The 27,268-nt window shown below is 43.8% G+C and overlaps 1 protein-coding gene across 1 annotated transcript in view; it reads right to left on the bottom strand.

Moving 5' to 3' along the window:
- LOC147722517 (enoyl-CoA delta isomerase 2-like) overlaps positions 1-27,268 on the bottom strand; it is a 945,915-nt gene that overhangs the window by 144,767 nt on the left and 773,880 nt on the right. The window lies entirely within an intron of this gene.

The following is a 27,268-nucleotide window of genomic DNA, read 5'->3' as shown; positions in this document are numbered from 1 at the left end:
TTGATTTGCTGGGCGGGGTGTGGTCTTTTTGAGTGTGTCAGCTGTATTTGGGGGACTACCGCTCTCCTCACCAGAAGTAAGATTTCCATTAATGGAGTCCCCTGTGGACTCAACATCCGACTCTTCAGCCACCGAGAAGAAGCTATCCCCATCTAGAGCCTCTGGTAGACTACCATCATCTACTTCAGAATTCTCTCCAACCGGAGTTAGAAAGATAAAGGTGTCCCCTTGCTCCAATAACTGTCTCTGGGGAGATTTTGTGGCCGCAGCATTATTAGGACCCTCAGGCCCCTCACCACCACTTGATTGCCGACACGTACTACCTGTGGGTTCAGACAGTGTAATAGACGTCTTCCCAATCTCAACTTCTGCAGACATCTTGACTTCTTCCTGCCCCCCAGTGAATTTACCACCCCCAACACCATCTTTCTTCTCATCTGCAACTGATTCCCTTTTATCACTGTTGTTATCGCTAATGGAGCCTGTATCCCATTTTTATATGAGGTAGCTTTTCCAGAGAACATCTCCGGGACAGGTAATGCCTTCCCTCGTCCAATACTATCAGCTGCACCAGCCACATTCCCCAGTTTTCCAGAATCCTTAACTCGGGTGACTTCGCTCTCACCAGATAGCAGTTTCTCCACTGGATTATCCGCAGGTTTTTCCGCTTGCCTCCCTTTGACCAGCCCAGCTTTCCTGCCACTCACCACCATTGTCTTTATTGCCGGCTTCTCCGGCTTGTCCATCTTCCCCGCTCTCTCTAATTTATCCAGTTTATCTGGCTTCTCGGCCATCTGTATTTTCCTGGCGCCGCCGATAGATAATTCCCCTGCAGTTTTACCAGCTCCGCAGGAGCGTTCCCATTCTTGCGGGGAGGCATCGAGTTACTTCGGCCACCAAACACGGCTGTCTCAGTGCTTGCTTGCTCAATGCTTGCTCTCCGTGCTCTCTCTGCAAGCTACACCCGCCAGGTCCCCAGGTGTGCGCGGCTCCGGAGGATGGTGATTACCAGCCACACAGACCGCAGCCAGAGTTGCCATGAGTCGCGGTCCACCAGCATGAGTTTCTATCGGCAATTTTCCTTCAGCCCCGGGAGATGTGGCTGGGATTACACATCAACAATTGCGGGTAACTTTATCCCTCTTGTCCGTTATTGCTGCCTCGGACAGGGACTGACGCTCACTCAGTTCAAGCTGCCGCCATCTTGCCTCCAAAAAGCAAAACTACAAAGTACTGCCTTCAAATGTACCCTGTGATCAAGAGTTCACTACTTGATACCAGAAGCGCATCAGCTCTACAGACAATATTAAATTCATTCTCGATTTATTTAAGGCAGAGACAATTGTACTGTGTCCTCAGATTTTGTTAACTTTGACAAAAAAGCATTCATTGATATTTGTGTCGAGTAGTGCCTTCGATCTACACTCCAATTACTGTGCCCCTCCTGACCACGTATCATCGCAGGATACATGCATGCTAAGTGCCAAAGGTGCTACTAAATCAGTGCACCAAAAATCATCCCTCACCCCTACACAAAATCACCACGTGGCCTTACTAAGCCAGAATTCACAAGACAAAAAACATCACTATCAGTACGGCCTGCCCAGACTACACATCATCGCAGGCTCCACAGAACCTTGTTGCTTCAGGTACCACTAACTCAGTGGAAACCAAACTAAGTATAACATCTATCAAACCCTACACAATATCCCTTTAGTATGCTTCCTTCAAAGATTTAATATATCGCTTAAAGATTCAGTTGAATAATAAAATGCACGCTGCATACATGTTCGATCTTCCACTTCAATCATGATTGCAGATGATGCACTCCACCCTAAGATCTACACTGCAGACAACTGGGTTTACAACTTGAATTCACCTTTCCATCTACACTATAGATAGTAGGGAATTCAACATTGATTTATTTAATGCAGAGACAAGACTTTTCCCATCTAGGTCCTAAATATTGGAACGCGCTTCCAATTGTTCTGAAATCTGAAACCAACCTATTTTGTTTTCGGAAAAAATTGAAAACTATGCTTTTTCAATAAATATATAAGTTGCTGCTTTTGTCCTATGGTACTGCTGCGTTGTCCTTTTTCTTCTTCAGTCTTTCCCTTGCGCCGGGAAACCCACTGTGGGTAGCTGTTGCGCATTATAAATCCAAATAAATAAAAAAAAATAAAAAAAATTATACTGTATGTATTCAGATTTTGGTAAAATAGGTGAAAAAAGCATTCTTCTATAACTGTACTGTCTAGTAGCTTCGATGTACACTGTGGACAGTAGGGTACAGAACTTGAATTTACCTTTTGATCTACACTACAGACAGTATTAAATTCAGCTTCGATTTCTTTAAAGCAGAGAAAAAATAGTGCTGTTGTACTGCTAGTATGCACAAGCACCTTCAATCGTTGCATCCTGTAAACTATGGTCACAAAGAATGTAGAAGATTTCCCCAAAATGTACCTCCACTACCGGCAATACCTAGTACCTCTAGGGTATCACCTTCAACATTGCCACCAGACATACGTCCCCAATTTGTGAAAGTTAGAATGCACTTGCATGAAGTGGAATTGTTTAATTTATTATGGCGTGCAATCAGTACACCTAGTTTGCACAGCAATTGATAACCATCGATGCTAGTTTCCCCCCCTCAAAGTTCAGATAGTCTAGTATGCAACAGTGAATGGTTTCAGTGCAGCCCGCTCAGACCACGCATTATCACAGGGTGAGCGCACACTAAACACCAGATGTACCACTAACTTAGTACACCGCAGATAATCGCCACGTGCCCTTGTTAAGGCAAAATTCAATAGTCAAAACACATTTTTACCAGTGTGGTCTGCCTGAACTACGCATCATCGCAGTCTCCACACAGACCGCCCCTACCTCAGTGCACCACAACTCATGAACTCTTTATGATATAATCTTCTGTGTATTATTTCACATATAGTGCTCCTACTTTTGTACAGCAGAAGTCATAAACCGTTTATGAATAAATATTTGTGTATGATATCATGGTTACTATTCTACTTGTTACCAACAACAACATAATAAAATGGAGTCGAGCACACCTGCCCGTACCCACTTCAACTATCTATCTGTATTTGTGTATTTATTATGTTTGTAAAATGCTGCTCCTGCGCCCTACCACATTATATTGTCCTATAAATAGCTAATACAACCATCTTACCTCTGATAGTAAGTGTGGGCTATTCCCCCTTTGTAAGTTTTTTTTTTTAGCATATTTATATAGCGCAAAATTAACTCAAAACTATATCAGCAATTTACATGACCATCGTATTTACAGTACATTTTCAGGCACGCGTACATTACGTCATTACTCTACAATAACAGGATGTGGACGCAACTCCGAGCCTGTAAGACTGATTTCCAGCACCAAGTTCTACATTGTACAGATTTTGTAGAAAAATCTTAGGGGCACAAATCTCCTCACCGACCTATGTATGTCACGGGGAACTAAATTTTTGTTACATAGAAGATTTTATCAGGTCGCGCCCAAGTATATTCTGGTTACAAATATGGCAGAACCCTGCAGCAACTCTAACAAGAGAGATCATTGTAGACTGCCTTAAGTGCGATAAGGGTGTTTCTATACCCTGGCTCTACGCGGTCAGAAAAAGTTTAACCAGCGTGAACCTTGAACACCTCTTTTTACATCCTTTAGCACTTGAGGGTATGATAAAAGATCACTCACGGGGGTGTTGTATGAATGGTACAACAACGAAAGACATGCCATTGAGTGCCTTAAAATATCAGTTGTCAAGTACATGCCCCTACTGGAGGCATCCAGCCCCCAACACCACATGCTACCTAAATATCTTTTGAAGAACATTGGGCGTTGGAAGCGGAGCATACTTTTTCAATTCAGAGATGGTACAATAAAATATTCACTTTGTTTTCCCTTTGGTATTCAACAATAATCTCGAGCAGATGACTTGTCCATGTGGTACTGGCGGTAACCAAACAGTGGTACATTTCTTATTGTTCTGTAACTTTTATAGAAAATATACCGAACAATATTTGATCCTGTACTTTAAGGCATCAGCCATCATTGATTACAAAACAGCGTACCTCAAAATCTTACAACTTGGTAGTGATGATTTGACTTTCCGTGTAAGCTCATTTCTACAAGTGACAGTACGCTCACGTGCCTCCATGGGTGATTTTTAATCTCACAAAAGCATCTAATAATGCTCAGGTGTACATAGCTATTATCATCTTCTTAGTTGAACATCAACCAAGGTGCCACCCCTTAGAAGCGCAAGCTTATACAAAATCAATCACTTTTGCACTATGTCACAGCCATTGCCTATAACCAAATTGCACTTTATCTTAATATGATGCTGCTGTTGGCACTTACATCCATTCATATTTGCACTATGCCGTTAATGTTGTTCATATTCATTGCACTTTATTATAAAATGATGTTGTTTTTAAACTCCAGTTCAACTGTTTTTTAAATGCTATTTTATTGGTCTATTTATTTGCTAATCTCTAATACGGCAGTACTGTCGTTTATTGTGCTTTTTTCATACACTGTTTACTGTTGCAATTTTCCCCATCAAATGAATGTGCTTTAACCACTCGCAAGCAACACAGTTTCATATAAGATTTAGTTGTGAATCTACATGAGATTTTAAATAAGGGTTGTATTTCTGTTTGGTGGTGATTGAATTGTGCTTTAATGGATATTTGTATCCGAATAAAGACTGAATTGAGAATTGAGACACATTTGCTTTTAAGACCCGGGTGAGGTCAGCACTACAAAACGGACACCTGAATCACTTGATTTTTCATATAGCTAACAACGGAATCATGCCCATAGCTCTGGAATCATGGTTCAGAGCCTCGCACAGCACGGGCATATGTCAAGCCAGCACACTCCACTTACGCTACCAGGAAAAAACAAAAACAAAAACAAAACATTGCCCAGATTTCCATTGTAGTGATTTCTTAGTTCCAGATATAGTTGTCAGAACAGCACACACACACTTCCTCATGGCTGATATACACCCACATCACACCCATCCAGCACATGCGTCACTACACACATGACTGTACCAATGAAAAAGACGGGGCGCACGTGCTCTACACCATTTTAGAGTTGCTCCCATCCCAAACGCTGAGATGGCCCGTCCTAGTGTTTCGGACGCCTCATGTAGGCCCGAACCACTGAGTACAAGGGCCCACTACTACGTGCGTGGCCTCTTTGGTTACTGAGTTAGTGGTACTGCAAGGACTGAGCGGGTAAGGAACCTGCGATGATGATGGGAGCACAAGTATGTCGTTAGCGATACCAATATCAAGACTCAGTGCCATATTTCAGATTTCTTGGTGGCAGAGCGGGACTGCATGATTTAAAAACGTGTCCTGTCCACGAAAAGGTGAGCAGTGAGGCGAGGATGCGCATCGGAGGGAGTCGATGGGCTGCAGCAGACTGGATACAAAAAACTGACGCAGCGATTTAGGCATACGCAGTCCTATATACCGTATCTTATTGCATTTATATATATCTTTTTCCAAATAGCAGGAACGTGTTTATAATTGGTCAAACATCTGGAATATAAACTGTACAAATAGTTTTTTTTAAATGCAGGAGGGAAGGTGTGTGAAAGGGCGATCTTATTGTACTCCACATTAAGATAGTAACAACACCAATCATAACATCTTTCTTTTACTATCTTTTAGATGTAGAGCTTCAGGGTGCATTATGTCCCAGAACGTGTTGAAAAACACACCTGTGACAGAAAGGTGAGCTGCGAATATTCTTTTCAGTCACTCTCTCACTTCCTTTCTCCTCTGATAAAGAAATGACACTTAATGTTAACTTCCTTTTTATTATCTTAGAGGATGTGTTTAACAAATTGGCGTCATCCCCCCAAAACACCTACAAAGCTCTACATTGGTGGATTCTGCGATGATGCGTGGCCATCGTAACAACATCTGAGAAGGCTGCTTCGACACGGGGTGCACCCTCTTTGAATCATGCCAATGGCACGAGGTGAGCAAATGAGCTTGTTTCCGAAACAATGACAAGTCATCTGTAAAAGGAGAGAGTGGGTAGTGTGCAGCAGCTTCACTGCGTCGAATTGTACAATTACCTCCGACAAGTGAGGATAGGTTACAACTGTCTGAGGGTCAGATCTACAAGCCCCTTGCACCACTTTTGTGTCACTTTTAACTTGGGAAAAGAGCCGCAAGTAGCTTCTAAATCTGCCTCTGACTTCCCAAGAAAAACACTCACCTCCGGACTCTGCGACTCAATGGGGTGCAACAGTCTAGGTACGCAATATTGAGAACTCACCGCTACGCAGTAGGAGTGCATGGGATATACTACTTTGGAAGACAAACATCGCACAAACACCTCCTTACAGTGGAAGTTGATGAAATACATTATCCTGAGTGTACAAATAAATAAAGCAAAAATATACATTTGCAGTTGTATGTACTATGCTATTACTAACTCTATATACTATCTTTCAGATCACTAAACTGGAGGGTGTACTATGAACCAGCACGTGCTTGGACACACAACGGAGGCAAAAGGTGAGCTACGAGTATTTTTTCCAGTATTAACTGCTCCATCTATAACTTTCTCTCTCTCACAGTTTTAATGTCGTTTTTTTATCTCTTTCTCTCTCTCCCTCACTCTCACATCGTTTCTCTTTCTCTTTTAAAGTTATGCACGCTGCTGTCGACTCTGCTGTGTACAACCAAAGTTGAGTTCAAGTTGTGAACTCTGTTGGTCACAGTGTTTACATAAGGTAAGCAGAGCGCCCTAGATATACAATGCCTCCGATTAAATGCATTAGAAATAAAAAAGCTTATTTACAAGCCCCTTGCACCACTTTTGCATCACTTTTAACATGGGAAAAGTAACGCAAAAGTGGCTTAAGGGGCTTGTAAATAAGCCCCAAAAACTTTTGTCCTGCATAATGACTTAATCTCTCACCTAATTCTGTCTCATCTCTGAATCATTTTAAAGACCTGTTAGTTCATACTGTAAATCTGACGCAGTAGGCACTTCCGTACAGACACCTCTTGAACGCGGGCCTATAAGAGAGGTGGAATGTATCAGGCACACTGGCGACGTGTAAATAACCAAATATTGCCAAGTGTTACCTTAACTTGTAATGCTTGATCTCATTTAGTCACATCGATCTATTTTGAACACCTATTTTCATTTTTGTTTTGCAGATTACCTATCCTACTTCAATTGGAGTCCATATCACATTTTGTTTAATTGTTTTTTTAAAGTTATGTTTCTAGTTATTTATTCCATTGTTATCTTTAAGTTACATTTCCAGTTAATTATTGTTGTTTTAGTAAAAGTTAAATAAAAAAAAAGCATATAAGTCTTCTTTTTCTGACAACATTTCACTATTATTTAGTGTGATAACAATACAGTTAGAAAACATTTAAAAATAGAAATAATATTTATAACTTGAAGTATAATACTGAGGCTAACTCTTTACCAGCTCTTTACCAGAGTCTATAGCTATGACTATGGAAAACTTTCAAAACTCCAGCACAGTAACTGTTTCGATTAGCAACATAGTGTGGTGAACTTCTAATCTCTGTGCTTATTTAAGTGTCAATGAACTGCTACTATGGTAACAGGCCGTAAGCCGTTTGGGGGCAGGGTTGAAAGGTACTGGCTGTAAAGAAACCGTTATATTTACCCAGGATCCTCTACATAACAGAAAGGAAAGCAAAGTAAAACAGAAAACTGTGTACCAGATTTACAACCCCCTTGCACCACGTTTGCGTCGAAGGCCCCCACCTGCAAAATTCTCAACAACCCCCCTCAAGCCCCAGGAACCACCACCCCGGGGATTTGTGTATTGTGGGAGGCAGACTGTGTGGCCCTCCGCCTGGAGCCCTCGAGGGCCCTGGGGACCGCCACGCCCCAGGGCCGGCTCCTGCAGTGTCCTGGGGTGCCTACCCCCGGAACACTGCTGTTTGCTGTGAGAGGGCGGGAGTCTCATGGCTCCCGCCCTCCATAGCATACTTGGTTTGGATTTGGAAAGACAGAGCAGTGAAATCTGTTCTCAATTTCAAAATCCAAACCAGATTTGTTTTTCCACATGCAAGTTAGCATCTCCTCATGTGGAAAAGCAATGCCGGCTCCCGAAGGACGGATGGAGCCGGCGGGACCGTGGGGGCATTGTGGCTCCCCCCACGTTCCCCAACATTTTATAGGACCCGGGGGATAGGGTTCTCGGGGATATTAGAAATTACTGATAGGGGCTATTTTTTAACGGTAAGCCCAGTGCAACGCTTAGTGCGGCCCCCTGGTGTGCATGTGCTGGATGCGCAACTCCAGCGCCTTTGGTGCATAACTTCTACACGTTTGGGAGCCGGCATTGCTTTTCCACATGGGGAGCTACTAACATGCAGCTCTCCATGTGGAAAAGCAATCTGATTTAGATTTTGAAAGAGAGAACAGATTTCCTTGCCATGGGAGGGCGGGATGGACACCCTGGGACACTGAAGGAGCTGGCCCTCAGTGTATACATAAAACCCCGGGGAGTGGTGGTCCCAGAGGCTTTGGAGACCTTGCAGCCCCCCAACCATTTTTTTTGTAGCTCTGGTGGTAACGGGGCCCTCGAGTGCTCCAGGAGGGGGGCCACGCAGGCTCCCTCCAACAATACATAAAGCCCCAGGGGGTGGTGGTCCTCGCAGCTTTAGGGACCTTGGACCCCTCCCCACCACCATTTTTTTAGCTCCGGGGGTCCCCTCTGAGCCCCCCATTAAATGTAATAATTTTGTCCCCGGTATTTAGCACCCTCGGGGGCTAATTATAAAATAAGCTCAGTTTTATTTTATTTATTTTTTTACGGCAGAGTCCGCGCACCCTACACGCACGCACCTTCCGGGTCTTTTTTTAAAAAAAACGTTTGTGGTCCCTGGGGTTCTAGAGGGTAAAAGTATTTCTACCCTGCCCCCTTTCTATGTTTTGCACACATATATTCCACTGACTACTTCAGCCTCGCTTCTACCGAGGCACAACATTGCTGCCAACAGTTCCTGGTTTTGAATGTTAACAACCACTTGACAGCCAATTAGCATTCAGAGTGTGATTGGAAGGGTGCACTTATGGTGCTCATGGTGCGCTCAGGGTGCGTGGATCCACCGGGCCATAGATATGTAATTGCTTTTAACTGTAATTTTCTCAGGAACTACTGAACAGATTGACACCATTTAAGCAAAAGGCACAAGTCTAAACTGAGGACTACATCTTTGCCAAATGTGGAGTAATTCTGTTCGGCAGTTCGGGCTGTAGCTGTGGCTAAAGGTCCTACGGGAAATTGCATGGGGAAAACGTGTTTTGGGACCCCCCTTTTTCTCGGGCCCCGCTTTACGAATCATCCTGAAACTTTCAGGATAAGAGCAGACCAGAGCAGGCCAAAAGTTTGGAAAATATCGCAGAGATTCATCAACAGGTGCCAAAGTTATTGGGAATAGAATGTTGCGGATTTCATTTGGATAATAGGTCCTAACTATAACTACCTACTGGCGACCGCAAGTAGGTAATATATATATAGTTGCCAACAGGTACTTGTAGTCAGGGTCATGTTTCCAAAGGAAAATCATTTTTTGACTTGCCAATATCTTTAAGGCCGGTTGACGAATCTTCACAAATTTTTCGAAAACAAGTATGCTAGTAATTCTAGTTGTGCATGGAAAGTTTTGGGGTCAACTCTCAACTGGGCCAATAAAAAGGGGGGCAAAAGAAGTGCATTTCCCTTGTTATTTTCCATAGGCTCTTTAGATACACCTGCAGCCTGAACAGCTGTACGGAAATATACCAAATTTGGCAGTAAGCTCACTTTTGGGCAAATATGATCAGTAGTTTTCTAAATATAAAGGAAATCCAAATTTGTATATCTGCGGTTGTGAAGCCTTTGTGAATAATTATGAGCTCATGAAGAGATCTGCAGAGCTTTAATTGGGTGCAAACACTTCAACCAGGAAGTGTTGCCAGCCATCCCCCCCAAAAAAGGTAAAAAGAAAAGGGGCAGGGTAGGAATACCCTGACCCTCTGGCCCTGGTGCCAGAGGGACCCTGCCAGGACAGAAAAAGCTTATTTTTTTGATTCATAGCAATTTTGGCAAAATATTCATGAATGTGGTGTGAATATAAAAAAAAAAGAAGTGCCATGTTCCATGCTTGTTTTAATTGTATTCCAGGGTGGGCCAGGCTCTGGGGAAATGCGGAGGTCCTAGGACTTCATGATGCCCCATTACCCAGCACCTCCCTGGAGCTAATGAACTTGTTAATCAGGGGGCCGTGTGGAACTCCCCGGACCCCGGGGACCACAATCTCCCTGGGTCTTAAAATATTAAATACTATAGGGGGCACCGCACATCCCCCTGGCCCTAAGGACCACCACCTCCCTGGGGCTAAAATAAACATTGAAAGAGGGGATCAGTGTGGACCCCCAGCCTAGGGTACCACCACATCCCTGGTGCCATATGTGACCCAGGGGACTACCAACTTCCTGGGTCCAGCCAATGCAAGCAGAAGGAGGGAGCACATGCAGCTTCCCCTTTTGGAGCCATTAGTAGCTCCAAGGGCACCCAGGAGACATGGTCTGGTCCTTGGGGATAGAATCCCCAGGATCAAAATTGGCACAAGGAGGGTGCTGCGTGGTCCCCCTCCCTCATTGAACTGTGACTGTTCCGGAGGGTTGGGTCCCCGGGGCCCCAATCGGCCCAGGGAGGGCAGCCTTCCCCATTGAATTGTGACCAGGCCCTGGGGTCTGGGCCCCTGGGCTGAAATTGCCCTGGGGAGGGGGCCATGCTGCCTCCTTTCTTCATTAAGTTTTTGCAGTGCCATTTTGGCCCTAAAGGTCATTTCATAGAAATTAAAACTAAACGTGCGGACATACCAATATAAACATAGTAAGTTCCCCTGTTGAAGCTCCACTTCTGTAAAGGACAATTGATCCTAATGCCTAGGCTTGGCAAAGGCAAAGCAAATGCATATTAAAAAATTATCTGAAATCCTTTGTAGAGGTGAATGCATTGTTGATCTATTGGAGCGCAATCTGTAGGTGACTGTGACAAGTAAGCTATATTTTCTCCTGTCCTGGTGAGACCAGAGTCCATGGTTCACCCTTTAAATTACTAAGAGTATCCAAATTTGCAAATCACTTCGAATATTTGCCGTTAGGCCCCACCCACCTTGGTAGTATGCACAGGTCTTCTTGCGTTTTGCCAGGATGACACACAGCTTAACAAGCGGCCGCAGCATGTTTCTAGACTATTTTGGGGAGGAGTTGTTGATGCGGAGGACATCTCCATCACACAAAGAAGCACTTACTTCATATAGTTAAGAGGTAATACCCTTGTTTGGTGGACATTTACCTGTTTGTAATCTTGTTATCTTCTGTATAGGAGGATTCATGTTATCATATATTTCTGGGTAAATACGCGCCAGAACCAAATCACATTGCCAAAACATACAAAAGGTAATTGCTGACATTTCCTCATGCTCCATTATGCAGCTGTAGCATAGAATACATACTGGACATTTACTCAAGGAGGTAGCACCTAGTAATCAGCTGATAGAATGTACTCCACTTGGATAGATATTTTATGCAAAATTGTTGACTCTTGTTGGATAAAACGGTAGGTGTAATTCCTTTGTGGCTGAATCACTCCCACAGCTACTGACACACCCACACAGATACTTAGACACACACTCAGGTACTCACACACCCACTGACAGACCCACTCAGACACAAATATACCCACTTACAGACCCACTAAGACACTCACAGACCCCATCAACACTCACTCGGATACTCATATATCCACTCAGACACCCACTAAGACAAGCACCCACATACTGACCCAATGAGACATTCATGGACCCACTCACATACCCAGTGGGATACCTATGCAGCCACTCGGATTCCCACACAAATACTCCCAGACCCATTCACACACCCATTGATATACTCAAGCAATAACTCATGCACCCAGTGAGATACTCATGCACATTCACTTTCGAAGATTACTGGTTACAGTTAGCAATTTTTTTTTAAAAGACTTAGAAATTCACTTGAAAAGTAAGGGTTACAGGGACATTAAAGTTACGAAACAACATTATAAACAACCTTAGAAATTCACTGAAAAAAACAAAGGTTACAGGGATGTTATAGTTAGGAAATAATGAAAAAAATCCTTGGAAAATCACTGCTGATGATGTCACATATTACATCACTCATGACATGGTCAATCAATCAATCAATCAATCAATCAAGCATTTATATAGCACACTACTCACCCGGAGGGTCTCAAGGCGCTTGTGGGAGGGGGGTCCGCTACTGCTCAAACAGCCAGGTCTTGAGTTGCTTCCTGAAGGCGAGGTGGTCTTGGGTCAGGTGGAGGTGGATGGGGAGGGTGTTCCACGTCTTGGCAGCCAGGTAGGGGAAGGATCTTCCTCCCGTTGTGGCTCTTTGGATGCGGGGGACGGCGGCGAGGGCGTGGCTGGTCGATCGCAGCTGGCGGGTGGGGGTGTAGAAGGTCAGGCGGTCGTTGAGGTATCTTGGGCCTTGGTTGTGGAGAGCTTTGTGTGCGTGGGTGAGGAGTCGGAACGTGATTCTCTTGCTGACGGGGAGCCAGTGCAGGTTTCTCAGGTGTGCGGAGATGTGGCTGTGTCGGGGAATGTCCAGGATGAGGCGTGCTGAGGTGTTCTGAATGCGCTGGCGTCTTTTATGGAGTTTTGCTGTGGTTCCGGCGTAGAGGGAGTTGCCGTAGTCCAGTCGGCTGGTGACGAGGGCCTGGGTGACCGTCTTCCTGGTTTCGGTGGGGATCCACTGGAAGATCTTACGTAGCATGCGTAGGATGTTGAAGCATGATGAGGAGACGGCGTTGACTTGTCTGGTCATGGAGAGGGAGGAGTCTAGGATGAAGCCCAGGTTGCGCGGTGGTCTGTCGGTTTGGGTGCGCTGCCCAGGGCAGGGGGCCACCAGGAGTCATCCCAGGCGGAGGGCGTAGATCCCAGGATGAGGACTTCCGTCTTATCTGAGTTCAGTTTCAGGCAGCTGTTCATCATCCACTCAGCTACGTCTTTCATCACTTCGTGTAGGTTGGTTCTGGCGGTGGCGGGGTCATTGGTGAGGGAGAGGATCAGCTGAGTGTCATCGGCGTAGGAGATGATGTTGTGGTTGTGTTGGCGTGCGATGGCTGCAAGGGGGCTCATGTAGATGTTGAACAGCGTGGGGCTGAGTGATGATCCTTGTGGTACGTCGCAGATGACTTCGGTGGCCTCTGATCTGAACGGGGGGAGACGGACTCTCTGTGTTCTTCCGGCGAGGAAGGAGATGATCCATTCCAGTGCCTTCTCCTTTATTCCGATTTTGTTGAGGCGCTGCACTAGGGTGTGGTGGCAGACTGTGTCGAACGCTGCGGAGAGGTCCAGGAGGATGAGGGCTGCTGTTTCCCCGTTGTCGCAAAAAATACAGTTGATGGACAGAATGTAGAACAATGTCATACATTCACCCCAGTACAAGGATCTGGGCCTAAATCCATCATTTTTTTGCACTCCACACCACCCTGGGTGAGACACTGGCTACATGCAAATCAGCTCTGACCCTGTGCCTCATGGGAACAGTCCAGTCCGAACTACCAAGCCATGTCTTTCCCAGACCGGAATCAAGCAACCAAGGACCAGTTTCTGGCTATCAGCCTTCATCAGCCTGGATAGCTTGACTCCAGAGGTGTGGAGAGCCTGGGACTCACGTCTGAGTATACCCAGCACACTCGGGGTGAAAATAGCAAAAAATACAGTTGATGGACAGAATGTAGAACAATGCCATACATTCACCCCAGTACAAGGATCTGGGCCTAAATCCATCGTTTTTTTGCACTCCACACCACCCTGGGTTAGACACTGGCTATATGCAAATCAGCTCTGACCCTGTGCCTCATGGGAACAGTCCAGTCCGAACTACCAAGCCATGTCTTTCCCAGACCGGAATCAAGCATCCAAGGACTGGTTTCTGGCTATCAGCCTTCATCAGCCTGGATAGCTTGACTCCAGTGGTGTGGAGAGCCTGGGACTCACGTCTGAGTATACCCAGCACACTCGGGGTGAAAATTGCAATAAATACAGTTGATGGACAGAATGTAGAACAATGTCATACATTCACCCCAGTACAAGGATCTGGGCCTAAATCCATCGTTTTTTTGCACTCCACACCACCCTGGGTTAGACACTGGCTATATGCAAATCAGCTCTGACCCTGTGCCTCAGTGGAACAGTCCAGTCGGAACTACCAAGCCATGTCTTTCCCAGACCGGAATCAAGCATCCAAGGACCGGTTTCTGGCTATCAGCCTTCATCAGCCTGGATAGCTTGACTCCAGTGGTGTGGAGAGCCTGGGACTCACGTCTGAGTATACCCAGCACACTCAGGGTGAAAATTGCAAAAAATACAGTTGATGGACAGAATGTAGAACAATGTCATACATTCACCCCAGTACAAGGATCCGGGCCTAAATCCATCGTTTTGTTGCACTCCACACCACCCTGGGTTAGACACTGGCTATATGCAAATCAGCTCTGACCCTGTGCCTCATGGGAACAGTCCAGTCCGAACTACCAAGCCATGTCTTTCCCAGACCGGAATCAAGCATCCAAGGACCGGTTTCTGGCTATCAGCCTTCATCAGCCTGGATAGCTTGACTCCAGTGGTGTGGAGAGCCTGGGACTCACGTCTGTGTATACCCAGCACACTCGGGGTGAAAATTGCAAAAAATACAGTTGATGGACAGAATGTAGAACAATGTCATACATTCACCCCAGTACAAGGATCTGGGCCTAAATCCATTGTTTTTTTGCACTCCACACCACCCTGGGTTAGACACTGGCTACATGCAAATCAGCTCTGACCCTGTGCCTCATGGGAACAGTCCAGTCCGAACTACCAAGCCATGTCTTTCCCAGACCGGAATCAAGCATCCAAGGACCGGTTTCTGGCTATCAGCCTTCATCAGCCTGGATAGCTTGACTCCAGTGGTGTGGAGAGCCTGGGACTCACGTCTGAGTATACCCAGCACACTAGAGGTGAAAATTGCAAAAAATACAGTTGATGGACAGAATGTAGAACAATGTCATACATTCACCCCAGTACAGGGATCTGGGCCTAAATCCATCAACTGTGTTTTTCTCGATATTTTGCGAGTGCTGCGCCATTTTGGATCTTGCTGCAGGATCCCGCTGGAGTTTGGCGACACATCGCCAGAGTTCGCAATTGCGAACATGTAGGTGCGGCGGGCAGCAACAATCTCGCACTCGCGAAATTACAAAATTTGCAATTCTGCACAAGAAATCCAGTAGCAAGCAGCATAGACCTTCTGAAAATGATGATTTTTATCAGAATAACTCCTCAGGTTGACATTTGCCTGCACTTTTTTGGATTTGAGGCCTTTTGACTTTCTTTGGATCACTTTTGGATTAGAAATCAACTTTCACAAGTAAGTTTGTTTGGGGCATTACAGTTGCTGTTCTGCAGAAAAACGAGTTTTGCAAAACTGAAAGCACACAGCAGGTGCAAACGTTCACTCATCATTAGTAACCATTCCCTGTAGTACTTCCTGAGCGGCCCCTACAGAGGTCAGTTGCCTATGTTTGTTTGGGGCATTACAGTTTCTGTTCTGCAGAAAAACGAGTTTTGCAAAACTGAAAGCACTCAGCAGGTGCAAAAGTTCAAACTCATCATTAGTAACCATTCCCTGTAGTGCTTCCTGACTGGGGCCCCTCCCGAGTTCAGTTGGTAGTTGCAACAATTCTATGACCCTGCTCTGACCCTCACAGCAGGTTCATAGAATAGCTACAAGTAGGCCACAAAGGTGCTGGGAAAAAAAATTGCACTGCAACAGAAAGCAAATTACAGATAAGGAAGCAGGTGCCAGACTGGAATTTTAAAACAGTGACACATTAATAAATCAACCCCAAATCAATTCCTGTCAATTGAAGCAGGGCAGGTGTGCTTGCTTTTCCCCCCCATAATCTACAGTGATGAACCAGAGGGTGGCATTGATGTACCAGAGAGTAGCATGGGTGAAACAGAGGGTGGCAGTGGTGAAACAGAGGGTGCTAGGAACCTATGATGATGAACCAGACGTAGAAACAACATAGTCGCGACCGTTGCGAGCCGACAAGTAAGTTCGCAATTGCAAACTGGTACAAAACCCTTGCGAACTGGCAAAAACCCTTGTGAACACACAAAAAAAAAAATCCGCAAATTCGCGAGAATTCGCGGATTGCGAGTTCGCAAATACGCAAATTCGCAAACGCCAGATTAGCAAAATTCACCCATGCTTACTGAAAAGACTGAGGAGGCGCTTTATGTTCCAAATTGGGATCACTAGTTTTAACCCCCACGCTGGATTGAGCCGGGGTCTCTGACACTAATTCCTCCGCCTCATCTGAGCTTTCAGATGAGTGTGCTGAATCGTCCTCCTTAGAGTTACCTCCTTCTGTTAGTTTGAGCGCTGCCTCTTTTACCTGCTGTTGGCGTTGCTTTGCCTTAGTGCGGGCATTTAAAAGTTTCCCCATATTGCAAAGAGTTGAAGGGATCGTCACCAGAGTGTACCGAGATTAATAGGGGTTACTAGCTCAGATAACCGCGCAAAGGCTCAGAGGACTCGAAAAAAGTCAACAGGTTTCAAAGATTCAAAAGTTTAAAACAAATTTTTTTTTTAGAAGGAATCAAGTCGCAATGGGACAGAGAGGAATCACATCTGGTGTAGCACCGCTCAGCTTTAACCAAAAGTAAAATGTAGCTCTCTTTTCCTTTCCCCCCTCGCAGCCGTAACAGCGTTTTAACTCACACTGCATAAAGCGAGACAGGATTTCAGACGAATGTCTCCAGCTCGAGGAAAGTCCCAGAGCAGACCTAGGCAGTTGCGGTGTAGATACGCCCCAAACGCCTCACCTCAGCTCCAAACGCCAGACACATCAGATGCCCGTGCACTGACGATGTATTATTTCAGAAATGCTCAGTGGTGCTCCATATGCGCGAATTCAAGCTTTTCCCTTGACATCTGCAATCAGGAATTAGCAGTCAGAGAGAGCAAGAGCTACAACAGGAACCACAGAACGCCAGTCGACCGCCGCCATCATCATCCTTGAGGGGGGGGAGGAGCCACCAGCACGAAGCCCAGGTGCTACGGGGTGGCGAGGAACTCCACCGTAGCGTCCCTAGACCACTTTCTGTATGTATTTGATATCATTTTTCCAAGAATGTTAATGTTCTTGTTACACTTAATGACATCTAACAGCCAGGGGATATATAATTAAGGTAGTTAGCACATAATACTTTCGGTGCTGTATCTGAGTAGCACACCACATGAGGATTATTAATTTAAATCTAGACTCTAATGAAAACTAATGAGCACGTTGATGCTAATTCATGGCAGTTTCAAAACTCTAAATTGACAGGAGGCTTATAAAGACCTATTTTATTAAGGTTGCTGAATGCAATAGTGTAATGGGATTTTTTTTTGATATTCTGTGTCCCGTGACAAATGAAACCTTTCTTGTGGATAGTGAGCCTATTCACATGTGTGTTTAATTGAAAAGTGTATTTTGCCACTTTGAAATACATTTTCTTTCTGAGGGAACGAAGTATTAATATTGGGTTTATGATTAAATAAAATGCCCTGCTGGACTTCAGGAGCAATGTCATATTTGCCCTGTTAATTATAAGTGGTACGGTGTCATAATATATTTAGCGAAACCATCTACTGACCGAAATATCATGTTCTAAAGATTGTTGATATTTGTAACAGATATTTAGGACATAATAAAACTGTCATACAATAATTTGTGTTGATACCATGCTATGCAGGCAGAAAGTGAGAGGGTGGGTGATTGAATGTGAATTTGGGAGGTTACTTTCAATGAAGGTTGAAAGTGATTGAGCAGATGATAGTGTTAACACTTTTAATTAAAGAATCAAAAGGGTTGAGACACAGGACCAGGGAGGTGTGAATCTCATAAGCCAATAGTACTAAAGTAAATGAAAGAAAACTTCACAGGACAAAATTCAAAGTACACATTTTGGTGTCCGAGTGGAGTGAAAAGGACACACAGCAGTCAGGTAAGGGTATAACTGTTTATTTTCCCATCAGGTATGAGCACACCACCACGTGTATCTGTGGCCTTCTCTTCTCCTCTCCTCTCCTCTCCTCTCCTCTCCTCTCCTCTCCTCTCCTTTCCTCTCCCCTTCCCTGTGTCCTCCCTTTGCGCTACCCCTTTTGTCACATGTCCTGCAGGCACTTCCTGCCCTGGGTGCTGCATCTAGAGGTCAGCTGGAGTGCTGTCTTTTGTACCACTGTTTCTCTCTCTCTTTGAACCATAGCTTCTCCCCAGCCTCATTGGAAAATGGGTTGGTTGAATAGTTAGCAGTCCTGCTTTCTCAGCAGGTAACGTTTCTTCAATGAGCCTTGTGGGTCTTTTGAGGGTCTTTCTTGTTCTTTGTGGTTGATTAGCTTCCTCATCTGTGCAGCCACTCTTGGGTCCTCAGGATCTTGAGTTACAGATTTGGTTGAGTCTCAGCAAGGGACCTGGTGGTGTGTCTTGAAATGTGTGATATTGCATGTCAGCTTCCGGACGTTACCTCTTGCTGTTATCATTGATTCTTTTCGAGATGTTGCTTGCATTGGTTATGCCTTATATTTCAGGTCGTCTTTTGTTGCTTGCTTTTCTTTTACCAGCATCCAATCTCCATTACTTAGGTCAGAAGAGCATGCACATCTTCTCCTGTCAGTGTATTGTTTAACCTTTTCCTTTGCTTTATGATCTCTCTGCCGCACCATCTCATCAGTGACTACTGGTGTGGTGGTTGGTGGCATCCAGCTGGGAACGTGGGTGCGACCATCTTGTCCCAGGATCAGTGTTGCCGAGCATTGTCCAGTGGAGATATTAGGGGTGTTGTAATATACTCCTAGGATGCTGTTGAGACTGTTGGGTGGGCTTGTGGCTTAGCTCTGCTTGCACAAGTGCCTTTTGAGGGTCGACATGATCCAGAAGTGATTAAGCCGCTAGGTTAGAAATTCTACCCGAGCGGCAGCTCGCGCTTGCAAACTTACTGTACGCAAACTTACCATTCGTGATCACGAGTGGGGGACAAACTCCGCTGCACATCGCGAAGCGAGCTCCGCAGAGTGCGGAGTGCAGAAAACGCTGCAAACTCCGTTAACGGAGCGAAGTTCACTGCCCAGGCCCTAGTAGATGTTAGTGATTTGGCTATCTGGAATCTTGAGAGTTCAAGTATGATGACGCATATGTATGTGTCGGATTTTATTGGGCCAAGGAAATCTGCTGCCATGTTTAGCTATACTCGCTGACGAAGAGGTGACATCTGTATGGGAAGAAGGTGTGAGTCCCCACTGACTGCTTGGTACAGCATGCAGGCATGCAGTGTTTCTTCCATTAAACTGTCTAGGTTGGGAAACCATACTCTGTCATGTAGAGCTCTTTTAATAGCAACGATCCCCCTGAGGCCTTTGAATGCCAAGTCAACAATTTGTTTGCATAGTGTTCATGTGATGATGAAGCGTTCGTCCCATAGGAGTAGGCCATGTTCCATGGTCAAGAGTTCATCTGTTACTTGCCGAAATGTGTTCAGCTCTTGTCTGTTGGCGACTGATGGCATGTCATTAAGGTGTCACCATTTGTTGTTTTCTGTTCTCTTTCTTACTTCCCTTAATGTTGGGTGCCTGTGATTGTGTTCTCTTATGATCAGGATGCACACAGATGGTAGTATTGTCTGGTCAATGGCAGAGTTTATGTATTCGTCTTCCTTCCTGGAATCCACACTTGCCATCGTTTAGTGTCAGGTCGGAATGACATAGAGCTTGGCAAATTATGGGTAGTGCACTGTTGTGTTCGTTTCTAAATTTCCTAAGCAGTAGTATGTTGTCATTACACTTAAGGACGTAGGGGATGGATCTGATTACCCTTTGGATCACCTCCTGGGAGATTTCCTCAGCTGACAATATTCCAAAGTTCAGTCTTCAATATCTGATGAGTCCAAGATGGGTGGTGATTGTGACAATTCATCTTGACTCATTGTGGGGTGATCATGTTGCTCATTTGTGGGCCTGGGTGTCTCACCCTCTCTGTGTTTAGCATCCGCATATTTTTCTTTGAGACTGTTACCAGTGGTGAGACCCATGGCGTTGAGTCACAGGATCCTTCAATAATGTTGGCAGCAAGTAATTCCTGAATTTAATTTTCAACTGTCTTCTGCAGGTGAAATTGAGTTTTCCAGTGGCGTTGGGCATTTATATGTAGGTGTACTTTATTTTCCCATCAGGTTGGAAAACAAGGCCACATGTGCCTGTAAACTTTTCCACCTCGCCTCTCCCCAGATGATTCTAAGAAATTTGCTAGCCAATCAGCCCACCTAGGACCCATGGAGGTGCCTGGCACTATGACAAACAGGTGTGTTGGCCTAAGGAAGGTCATGGAGCCTCTGATTGGTTTGTTCTCAGTGGACATGTCCCTGTTGTTCGCTCTCTTACATTCTTTTTTTGGAGTATATATATATGTATTTACTGGTGCCTGCAGCTTGCCGTCATGTCACATGTGCTGCCACTGAAGAGGGCGTTGGCCCGAAACGCATCTGGCAGGAAAGGGACTCTGTTCGCAGCTCGCCCCTTGCGCTGGCATCAATTCCTACCTGTAAGTGCATCCCCACCTAGCGGCAACTCTTTCTTTCCATTTTTTGCGGCCTGCCCGGTCGCGGGGTTGCACTACCGCTTACAACTGCGGGTCCACAGCTGCCTTACTTGGGCAGCTTTCTGTGGTACAGGAGGTGCCTTTACTTGCGGGGTGCTTGCGGGGACATTGGCAATCCCTTTAATACTTTTTTTGCATGCGAATGGCGGCGGCGACCCACTTGGGTTTTACGGAACCACAAGTCCCTGCGAGCATTGCTTCAGGTTTTACACCTGTGCATAATTACTGAGGGTATTTACTGGTGCCTGCAGCTTGTCGTCATTTCACATGTGCTGCCACTGAAGAGGGCGATGGCCCGAAACGCGTTTGGCAGGAAAGGGACTCTGGCATCCCCACCTAGCGGCAACTCTTTCTTTCCATTTTTTGCGGCCTGCCCGGTCGCGGGGTTGCACTACCGCTTACAACTGCGGGTCCACAGCTGCCTTACTTGGGCAGCTTTCTGTGGTACAGGAGGTGCCTTTGCTTGCTGGGTGCTTGCGGGGACATTGGCAATCCCTTTAATACTTTTTTTGCATGCGAATGGCGGCGGCGACCCACTTGGGTTTTACGGAACCACCAGTCCCAGAGAGCATTGCTTCAGGTTTTACACCTGTGCATAATTACTGAGGGTATTTACTGGTGCCTGCAGCTTGCCGTCATGTCACATGTGCTGCCACTGAAGAGGGCGTTGGCCCGAAACGCGTCTGGCAGGAAAGGGACTCTGTTGGCAGCTCGCGCCCTTTGCGCTGGCATCAATTCCTACCTGTAAGTGCATCCCCACCTAGCGGCAACTCTTTCTTTCCATATATATATATATATGTATGTGTGTGTGTGTGTATATACACATAATTAAATGCTCCCTTTCACTTCTTTTTTGGCGAAAAAGAGCACTAACTCCACTTGTCTCTGTGCTATTTCTTTTATTCCCCACAATTCCTCGTCATGTGTATATATATATATATAAATATAAATATAAATATATATATATATATATATATGTATATATATATATATATGTATATTACCTACTGGCGGTCGCCAGTAGGTATATATAGTTAGGATTTTTTCTCTATGGGATTTTTGAAAATTCTATGTCTAATAACTTTGGCGTTTGTGGACGGAATTGGCTGAAATTTTCAGGAAAATGGAACATTTTGTTTCTGAGCAGCCCCTGACAATTTGGGGGGGTTTCATCAAGGGGGAGCCGAGAAAAAAGGGGGGCCCCAAAACGCGTTTTTCCCATGTTAATTTCCATAGGGCGGTTGGCCTCACTTTTAGCTCGAACGGCTGAATGGATTTGCACGAAACTTGGCAAAATTGTAGGGACTGTTAGCCCGATGTGCCTTTGCTAGGTCTCAATATATGTGCTCCAGTGGATTTTGAGTAATTTAGGTTCAAAAAAAGATATATATCTGGGCGGAGCCTAACCACACATCTGATCTGATTGGCTGTCAGCACTTCATCCAAGAAGTGTTGGCAGCCATCTTGGGACCAATATACATGATAGCAGCTCATTAAAAAGCATTGTAGTTAATAGAGGATTTTTAGGACTTTAGTTACATTATAAATCATTTGTTGATGGTACCATACTCGTTTTAGGAATTGTGGTGGATTCTAAGGTGATTTTACCATGTGGAAAAACCTTCTGCTGTGATATCATGAATATTGTTTGAAAGAAAACTAATATCTCATGATTTTCCCACAGTGGTTTGGAAGGGGATCTATAAGCTAAACTGAAAGCATATTTTCTGTAAATTCACATTATCTTTCTCAGTCATGTGAAAATGAAGTCTGACATTCTTAGTAAAACATGTACATCCAACAAGGACAGAGACTGTCAGTTGATTCCTTTGTGTTCTACTGCAGCCTCCTAGAGTGTTCTAAAGAAAAACTAGAGCGCTAACAGTCCTACTTATTACAAAGGTATGGCACACCTGAAGCCATCTTGATTGGAATAAAGTGGTAACTCTTAAAACATTTAATTTAAAAAGAAACAACATGAGGGGGTATATTTTGCCATAGAAAGTATGATTAGTGCTGCAGAATGAAAAATTAGGGCACATTTTGAGTGACTTCTCAAATCCTTTTCTATTTCAATAAAACATTCTGACATGCAGTCTCCCAAAATGGCCACCAGAGACAAAAGAGCCCAAATGTAGCCCAAATATCACCCAGATGTAGCCCAAGTATAGCCCAATGACAGAATGTCCCAGAGTGTTCTAAAGAACAACTAGAGCGCTAACAGTCCTACTTATTACAAAGGTATAGCACACCTGGAGCCATCGTGATGGGAATAAAGTGGTAACTCTTAAAACATTTAATTTAAAAAGGAACAAAATGAGGGGGTATATTATGCAATAGAAGGTATTATTAGTGCTGCAGAAAGAAAAATTAGGGCACATTTTGAGTGACTTTTCAAATCCTCTTCTATTTCATAAAAAAATTCTGACATGCAGTCTCCCAAAATGGCCACCAGAGACAAAAGAGCCCAAATGTAGCCCAAATATCACCCAGATGTAGCCCAAGTATAGCCCAATGACAGAATGTCCCAGAGTGTTCTAAAGAACAACTAGAGCGCTAACAGTCCTACTTATTACAAAGGTATGGCACACCTGAAGCCATCTTGATTGGAATAAAGTGGTAACTCTTAAAACATTTAATTTAAAAAGGAACAAATTGAGGGGGTATATTTTGCCATATGAATTATGATTAGTGCTGCAGAAAAAAAAATTAGGGCACATTTTGAGTGACTTCTCAAACCCTCTTCAATTTCATTAAAAAATTCTGACACACAGTCTCCCAAGATGGCCACCAGAGACAAAAGAGCCTAAATGTAGCCCAAATATCACCCAAATGTACCCCAAGTATAGCCCAATGACAGAATGTCCCAGAGTGTTCTAAAGAACAACTAGAGCGCTAACAGTCTTACTTATGACAAAAGTATGGCACACCAGAAGCCATCTTGATTGGAATGAAGTGGTAAGTCTGAAAACACTCAATTTAAAAAGGAACAACATGAGGGGGTTAATTTTGCCATAGAAAGTATGATTAGTGCTTCAGAAAGAAAAATTAGGGATCATTTTGAGTGACTTCTCAAATCCTCTTGTATTTCATAAAAAAAATTCTGACATGCAGACTGAAACATGCACTTTGAATACCAGCAGCAGACGTCCCTGGTGAGCAGTAGCTTTACTACAGTGATCTAATGTGCAACTAGAGTGCTAACATTCAGAATTTATGGCAAATGTGTGACACATCTGAATGCCTTCTTGATGGAACCAAAGTAAACAAGCATTGAAAATGCAATAGATCTCGCCCTCGTTTAAGTTAAAGCCCTTCTGTTTGTAATGAGGTGGCTTTTTAGCTTTGCTTTTATTAGTGTTTTTTCAACTTTCATGTAAATAACATGCATCTGTATGCATATAAGTATATGTATGCATGCATTTATGTTTGTATTTATATAGATATACAGATGATATATGTTTATATATGTATGTATATATATTTATATTCACTGAAAAAACCATAGGCTATAGACCATATATAGTTAGGAATTAGCATTTACAAAACCTTGAAAATTCACTGAAAAAACCATAGGTTATAGACCATATATAGTTAGGAATTAGCATTTACAAAACCTTGAAAATTCACTGAAAAAACCATAGGTTATAGACCATATATTATTAGGAATTCGCATTTACAAAACCTTATTTTACTCACACAAAACCATTGAAATTCCATATATAGTTAGTTGCACTAACTATATATCGCGCACCCGCAATCCACTGCTGATGATGTCACATATTACATCATTCATGACATGGTCAGTGACATCACTGATGACATCACTGATGACATCTCAAATGACATCACTGATGACATCACTGATGACAACATCCAGTGACTGTATGTTTCTGTAAAGTTAAAATATGTCTTACATATTGAAGAATGAGTGGATGTATAAGTGTCTGGATGAAGGATTTAGTAGGTGCATGACTGACTGTATGAGTGAGTGATTAAATGTGTCTCACTGAGTGCATGGGTTAGTGACTAAACTGTCTTAATTTGTGCATCATTATGTCTGTTGTTCTGTAAACTGTTGCATGTGTTGATAAGTAGCTATATGAGTAACTATATGGGTTATTGATTGGTTGCCCAAGTATTTGTATGGGAGATGTCATCAGTGATGTCATCAGTGATGTCATTTGAGATGTCATCAGTGATGTCATTTGAGATGTCATCAGTGATGTCATCAGTGATGTCATTTGAGATGTCATCAGTGATGTCATCAGTGATGTCATTTGAGATGTCATCAGTGATGTCATCAGTGATGTCACTGACCATGTCATGAATGATGTAATATGTGACATCATCAGCAGTGGATTGCGGGTGCGCGATATATAGTTAGTGCAACTAACTATATATGGAATTTCAATGGTTTTGTGTGAGTAAAATAAGGTTTTGTAAATGCGAATTCCTAACTATATATGGTCTATAACCTATGGTTTTTTCAGTGAATTATATATATATATATATATATATATATATATATATATATATATATATATATATATATATATATATATATATATATATATATATATATATATATATATATATATATATATTACCTACTGGCGGTCGCCAGTAGGTATATATAGTTAGGATTTTTTTCAATGTTAAATCTCAAAATTCTATTTGGAATACCTTTGGCGCCGGTTGACGAATCTGCCTGAAAATTTCCTCAAAATGGCCTCCTTGAGCTCCGGTCCTTCCCTGAAAGTTTGGGGGAGATTCGTCAAGTGGGGCCCGAGATAAAAGGGGGGTCCCAAAACGCGTTTTCCCCATGTTAATTTCCATAGGGCGGTCGATTTCACTTTTAGCCCGAACGGCTGAATGGATTTCCACCAAACTTGGCAAAATTGTAGGGACTGGTAGCCCGATGTGCCTTTGCTATGTCTAAAGATATGTGCTCCAGTGGATTTTGAGAAATTAACGTTCAAAAAAATATATATATCTATAGGCGTGCTCCGGTACGCGCACGGGTACACGCACCGGGCGCGCCTCGCGACTTGCGCGCAGAAAGCTGATTGGCTCTCAGTTGTCTGTAAACATTCGAAACAGTCAGGAGCGGCCGCCATCTTGTCTGTCGGTAAAATCTAGTCATAAGAGGTGGCAAAAACAAAGGGGGAATTGACCATAAGGGGGCAGGGTAGATCCCCCCCTGACCCCCTAGGTTTGATATGGGGGCCATTAAACGTGGCAAAATTGTAGAGACTGTTTGCCCGATGTGCCTTTGCTAGGTCTCAAGATATGTGCTCCAGTGGATTTTGAGAAATTAACGTTCAAAAAATATATAAATCTGTGACAGCGTCCCAGTTAGCGCCCCGGTTCGCGTACCAGACGCGTAACGGAACTTCGCGAGGAGAAGCGGATTGGCTCTCCGGTGACTGTCAACATTCTAAACAGTCCGGAGCGGCCGCCATCTTGTCTCTCGGTAGGATCGAGAGACAAGAGGTGGAAATAAACGAAGGGGGAAATGAATGAAAGGGAGCAAGGTAGACCCCTCCTGAACCCCTAGGATTGATGTGGGGGCTATTAAAGGGCCCCGCTGGGCAAAAAAATAAAATAATTTTTATTTCTATTTTTCACGGTGGAAGCGCTACCCGGTACGCGAACCAGGTAGCTCACCGGTTGCGTAACAGGAGTCCGCCATCTTGTGTTTCGGACGAATTTAGTCACAAGATGGAGGATAAACAATGTTGGGAATGGGTATAAGGGGGCACAGGAGACATATCCTGACCCCCTAGGTTTTCTGAGGGTGGCTGAGGAGGCCCATATATGCGAAAAATAAACAACCTTTTTTTTTCAAATGTTCTCACGGTTAGCGCCCGGTCCGCGCACCGGGTAGCGTTCCGGAAAGCGTAACAAGGGGAAAACCAAGGGAAATAGTAAAATAATATTTTCGAGTGCTTTGAGGTAGGGTAGCTCTGAATAGAGCTGTTGTGTTGTGTGGGTGATGTAAGTACCAACATGTAGGTACCAATGAAGAGTCTAAAATTCAATGTACACCGTCTCCTCTGTAGATATGTATGTTCTAATATGGGTTATTTAAATGTAAATGTGTGGAAAAGCACTTCATGCTTTAAAGCAATTGTATTTTTGAACTGATTGTTCTTTCCTCTTAGTACTCCTTTTTGTTTTTTTTTCCCCACACTCTTCTTCAGCATGATAGTTGATAAATTCGCTCCCTCAAAAAATTTATATACATAAAAAAATTATATTAAACACATATAAAATATATTTTTCCTTTAAAAGAAGAATACATTTTACAGCTTTTGATATTTGCTATTAAAAAACCATTGAAATTCAATGAAAAAACCATAGGTTATAGACCATATATAGTAAGGAATTAGCATTTACAAAACCTTGAAAATTCACTGAAAAAACCATAGGTTATAGACCATATATAGTTAGGAATTAGCATTTACAAAACA

The sequence above is a fragment of the Lissotriton vulgaris genome, chromosome 4_1, assembly GCF_964263255.1.
Source record: "Lissotriton vulgaris chromosome 4_1, aLisVul1.2, whole genome shotgun sequence".
Classification (NCBI taxonomy): Eukaryota; Metazoa; Chordata; class Amphibia; order Caudata; family Salamandridae; genus Lissotriton; species Lissotriton vulgaris.
The sequence above is the reverse complement of the archived record's forward strand: the minus strand, read 5'-3'. Positions and strand labels throughout refer to the sequence as shown.